At 37.8% G+C, this 5,984-nt stretch overlaps 1 protein-coding gene across 9 annotated transcripts in view; it reads right to left on the bottom strand.

Annotated features, from left to right (window-relative positions):
• The window catches only part of FBXO34 (F-box protein 34), an 84,258-nt gene that overhangs the window by 21,692 nt on the left and 56,582 nt on the right, over positions 1-5,984 (bottom strand). For 3 of the 9 annotated variants that reach the window (XM_077768336.1, XM_077768390.1, XM_077768354.1), the window contains one exon: positions 80-224. The exons of the other annotated variants lie outside the window; for them this stretch is intronic. The gene's annotated coding sequence lies outside the window, so the exon portion shown is untranslated. The remainder of the gene's footprint in view (positions 1-79; positions 225-5,984) is intronic. 9 annotated transcript variants of the gene reach the window in all.

The following is a 5,984-nucleotide window of genomic DNA, read 5'->3' as shown; positions in this document are numbered from 1 at the left end:
GCCATTTCTCATCCACTGCCCCACCCACACCCAGCAGTATTACCAAATGGCTACTATATGCCTTCCTTGGGACACTTACCTTGGTCTATCTTGATTTCCTCTCCCCTACTATACTGTAAACTGAAAGGTATGAGTAATCATACTTTTTTCTGTAGCTCTCAAAGAGCATGCAGCACAGTGCCTTGTACTTGGCAAGCATTCATTAGAGTGAACCAATGTCAAACCTAAGGATTTAAAAGAAACCAGCAAATCAGCAACAATCTTTTAAATGAAACATGGGAGTATCTGACTAATCAATACTTAGGCAGACTAGGAAGTTGATGCAATTAGGCAACTCCACCCACTGCTTCCTGACCTAGTGCACTGCTAGCTCAGAGAGGTGGATGAAGTAGAGACACAGGGGACGCTCTCCAGGTCATGGTCACTTTAATCTTCATTACTTTTCTGAAAAGCAAAACACAGTTGAGTAGCAGCTTTTTTCCAGCACCCTATTTACCTAAAAATCCTATGCAATGTCAGATTTTAAAGAAAATTCTACTCACTAGCCATGTGCAAATACTTCCACCAAAGTTTTCCAACTTAATACTGTCAGTGTAAGTAGAGTAAAAACAACTTTCATGTTGCTTTCATGTTTCACGTTCTGTTCCACGACAGAACAATCTAGATAAGCAGGCATTCAGCTATGAGTTAGGCAACATCCTTCTCATTTTCAAAGCCCCAAACCACATCCTTTAAATACTAAAATATACAGACATGAAGTCCCAACAAAAAACATGGTAAAGTCTCCCCATGAGTCTTTACTATATTAAACACAGCTGTCTAGGGTCATGTTTACATAGATTTTTTTTTTTAATGCCAAGCAAACATCAGTGCTAAAATATTTCTGATAAAAAGACTCCTACACACCCAAACTGGAAACGAAAAGGACACCAAGAAGTTTAAAAATACTTTCATCCTTAAGGGCAATAAAACATAAACTGGGTCCTCTTATCATGTTTTGATCATTTTGGTATAACAGTGATATATATTTATTTCAAAGCCACAATGCTTAATTACTTCAATAGAAAATCTTAACTTCCCTGATTCTTTCTAAATTAATTATAAAGTATGAAGAATTCACACCCAGAACCCTTAGGTACTTCAATTATTAATAAACCAAACCACAAAGGAGAACCTGATACCAAGATCAGATTTCATTGCTGGGTCAATAGGTGGCACAACTATCCATACCAAACAACAAAGACAAACACACCAGAAGTTAAGAATAATACAGGGGTGCCTGGGTGGCTTAGTCGGCTAAGCGTCCAACTTTTGCTTAGGTCATGATCTCTCAGTTCCTGGGTTCGAGCCCCGCATCGGGCTCTGTGCTGACTGCCAGCTCAGAGCCTGGAGCCTGTTTCCATCTGTGACTCCCTCTCTCTCTGACCCTCCCCTGCTCACGCTGTCTCTCTCTCTCTCTCTCTCCTAGAAATAAATAAAAAAAAAAAAGAAAAGAAAAAAATGATACAAAACAACATCACCCCAAATTTCTAGCAATAAGCCTTTTCCTCTCATACTGCCAATCTTATAAAAACAGACTATTAGTACAAATAAAGTAACCAATCATAATTCACAAACTGCTGGAATTTGTGACTTGTATGTCCAACTCCTGTCAACCTCAAAGCAGGATCCTACTCCCAAGGCAAGGTGGTCTTCTAAGTTAACAAGCCGTAGCCACTGGAAAAATAAAACAAATATCTTCCATAAACATACCAGCATCTGAGCTGTAAGGAATGTTTTGTATCTACAAAACACTTTTGCAAACATCTCACCTGCTCTCAATCTGTTCTTCAGATCATCTGCATCTTGACTGTGTACAAAGGTATCAGCTGTTCCTTCTTTCTTTTCTCCCCAGTCTCCGTATCCCTATTCCCCTATGCTCATGTCACCACAAACCTATAACCTTAATGTTTTTGTATTGTAATCTACAACCATTGTGACCAAAAGGAGATAAAAACTCAGAATCTGAAACTTGCTCAAGATCAAGTGGTGATATAGCTGTAACTTCAAAAGTCAACATTTTCTGATACACTACAACCTCAAAACACTAAATTTTAAGTTATAAAAGATTCAGGGGCACCTGTGTGCCTCAAGTTGGTTAAGCAGCTGACTCTTGGTTTTTGCTCAGGTCATGATCTCACGGCCCACTTTAGGCTCCACGCTGGGCAAGGAGCCTGCTAAAAGTTCTCTCTCTTTCTCTCCCTCTGCCCTTCCTTCACTCACACACTTTCTCTTTCAGTGTTTCATATAACAGTGCCTTCAAGGAGAGTAACATTTACTATAACTCTTATTTCTACTCTGAGTGGGATGTATAGGTGAGAAAAATATCAAATACCCAAGGATAATCAAATAGGATGTTCTTCTTCATCCTGAATTCATGTGGAAAATAATTATTGAGCACCTACAGATATGCTCCAATGTGCCTGAAACCCTTATAAAGGATAAATGAAAGCCAAACAATGTGTGAACAAAGGTTTCAGCAGTAGCTCAAATGGAAAAAAGTAGAGAATATGAGTTATCACAGTATCTCTAAAATATGACAAACACAACAGAATTTGCAGAGTGAATGGCAGCATTTATACTGTAAGTATCAATTTAGTTTTTCAAACTTTATCCAAAATAGTATCAAAATATTAAAGTATATATAGTATATTAAAGTATATTAATATTAAAGCATAAAGTACATTAATTTATAGTTGCATAAGACCTAAAAGCATACACGGTTTACTAGTTTTGTTCATACATATTGAACTACATAAAAATGTAATGTAAATTTTTTTTAATTCTATCTGTATTAAAGGGCCTTAATGAATTTCTTCCTTTAGATGAAATTTCATCCTTTGGATGGTTCACATGTTACTCCAATTTACAAAATAATGCTCCAGGCCAGAAATTATTTAGTGCAAGAGAGGATGCGAACAGCATAGGAAAAACTATTAATATAGTTATGAGTGTTTACCTCAGAGATTTGATTAAAACTACACAGACCGTAGAGACCTCTAGACCTACCCTCAATGAAATCTGCAACACTAGCATTGCACTCAAATCACAACTTCAGGAGCACCTGGCTGGCTCACTCCTTAGAGTAGGAGACTCTGGTTCTCAGGACAGGAGGTCAAGCTCCATGTAGGGTCAAGAGTCTTAATTTAAAAAAATTTAGAAAATAAACTGCCACTATCTCGTGGGGGCCTAAAGAGATCAGGCCTTTCTTACCCTGGGGAATTTTCTTCCATTTCACAAGTATAAAATAATTTCCAGTCTCTAATTTGAACATTCAAGCAATCCTTACTCCTTCTATTCAAATCTCAGTTTGTGACCTAAGGTACCAACCAGATCTTTTCTTTACTCAGTATTTACTGAGCATCTACTATGTACAAGGCACTCCTCCAAAGCTTAGTGATACAGCAGTGAACAAAATATAAAAATACTCATCCTCATCAAATATACATTCTAGCTGGGAGACAGACTAATAAAGCACATGGTACATGAAAGGTCTTTATGGAAAGGAAAGGAAGTACAGAGCATATGTATCATAAATAAATAACATATCTAAAGCATAAGATTTTGGAAAGCTATTTTACAGTCAACCATATCATGAAACAAAAACTTTTTTAGTAAATAAAATTCATTAGAAAGAATAAGAATGCCCTTTTCTATGACAAATTTAGAAATGGAATAAGAACATGAGGATAATAGAAACAAAATGTCACATAAAGCAAAGTCTTTTTAGAAAAGAATCTGATCCTGCTGTGTGCACAAACCATTCCTAAAATACCTTAGATTTGAAACAAAGTTTAGAAGATTTATGGGGAGACACACACACACACACACACACACACACACACACACACACACAAACTTAAAAGAGAGTTTAAGACAATGTAAGGGAAAGGAAGAATATCCACCCAGGAATCGGACCAAAAATCAAGAGGTTATTCCTTAGGTCACTCACTATTAGCCTAAGTGTATGCTATTTCCTAAATTTTTATCACTAAAACTAAATTTGATATAAAGAGAAAAGTGATGTCATGGCTATCTGAGGCTACTCAGCTGTAAACTGCCTGCACGATTACAGGAAACACACAAATCAAAACTACAGAAAAATACCTTCTACAGGTTCTCATTTGGGAAGATGGCAAGGGGAAAGGAGGAACATCAGCAGAGGAACAAAAAACAGGCAAATCCAACAGAAAAACATGATCTTTACCTTAACATGAAAATAAAGGCTAGCCATAAGGCAAAGAAAAGCAGTACTGAAATTAACATTTTTCCTAGCAGAACCTAGAAAAATAGGAAATGGGAAGGCTCAAGAGGGACATTTTATCAGAAAAATCAAATTGTTGTGAAATTTTCTTTTTGGTCTCAAACAAGTACTTTAATCCCAAAAATGCCCCTTAAAAAAAAAAAGTTGCACAGAGAATTAGCTGAAGATCAGAAGAGTATGAATACCTAGGAAGTTAAAATCCATTTGGTTATATCAGCTGAAGAAAGTAGCCAAAGTTGATTAGCTTTTAAGGTTAAGCATCTGGCTCTTGGTTTCAGCTCAGATCATGATCTCAAGGTCCATGGGTTCAAGCCCTATATCCGGCTCTGTGCTCTCCCTCTCTCTCTCTCTGCCCTTCCCCCTCTCTCTCTCAAAAAAAAAACCTTAAAAAATTTTTTTAAATTAAAAATAATGTTTATTTGATTTCTTGAGCAGAGCTTCCTTACTGTGGGAATTACAAAGTCTGAAAATCAAGGAATCATGAAATGACCACCTAGCCATGTGTTCATGCAATGATGGAGGACCAGAAAACCCACTTTCATCACTGAATTCTTAAGCTGACAGGGTTCAAAGGCTAGCTTATATTAAAAATTCACATAAATTTATTAAGTCATAATGGAGATCAAAATTCCAATTTCAGAAATTGGAATATCTAAATTCTCCATTCATATGGTCTCCTCTCCTGGTAGGAACATTATTAAACCAGAAGGTTTGAAGGTTTGAGTTACACATGAAAAAAAAAGCAAAGAACTAATAGCCTACTATTGACTGGAAGCCTTATCGATAACATAAACAGTATTTTGTATGTTATATGTATTATATTCTGCATTCCTACAATAAAGCTAGAGAAAAGAAAATATGAAGAAAATCATAAGGAAAATACATCTACAGTACTGTAGTATAAAAAAATCGATGTAAGTGGACCCATGTAGTTCAATCCCATTTGTTCAAGGGTCAACTTCCATCATTCACCACCTCCACTGCTACTACTCTGTTCTAAGCCACCATGATTTCTCACCTGCATTAGTCTCCCACTAGTGTTTGAATTCTACTCTTGCTCTCCATATGGTCGACTCTCAAACTCAGCAACCAGTATAATCCTTTAAGGAAAAAGGATAGCTCCACCATATTTTCATCTGTGTGCCACACCCTTGTTAAAAAGAAAACCACAGGCCCAAAATGGCATCACTTGGGGGGTGCCTGGGTGGCTTAGTCAGTTAAGTGTCCAGCTTCAGCTCAGGTCATCTCATAGTTCATGGGCCTGGAGCTTGAATCAGATTCTGTGTCTCCCTCTCTCTCTGACCTTCCCCTGCTTGCACTCTGTCTCTCAAAACTAAATAAATATAAACAAAACAAAACATTTTTCTTAATGGAATCACTTGGGCCAGGCCAAGTCATCAAGCAAGGGATTAATACCTCACCTAACTGCAGTATCAACCTCCCCCAGAAATGTAGTCTTAACACAGTCAGGAATTTTTCTTCTTTCTTTTTTGAGAGGGAGAGGGTGCAAGTGAGCAAGGGGCAGAGAGAGAATCCCACAAGGGGCAGAGAGAGACAGAGAGGAGAGAGGAGAGAGAGGAGGAGAGGAGGAGAGAGGAGAGAGGGAGACAGGGGTGGGGGGAAGAGAGGGGTGGGGGGGAAGGAGGGATAGAGAGAGAGAGAGAGAGAGAAGTGGGGCTCC

This window comes from Crocuta crocuta, unplaced genomic scaffold (assembly GCF_008692635.1).
Source record: "Crocuta crocuta isolate KB4526 unplaced genomic scaffold, BGI_CrCroc_1.0 scaffold10, whole genome shotgun sequence".
Lineage (NCBI taxonomy): Eukaryota > Metazoa > Chordata > Mammalia > Carnivora > Hyaenidae > Crocuta > Crocuta crocuta.
Note: the sequence above shows the minus strand (reverse complement) of the source record. Positions and strands in the feature narration are given on the sequence as shown.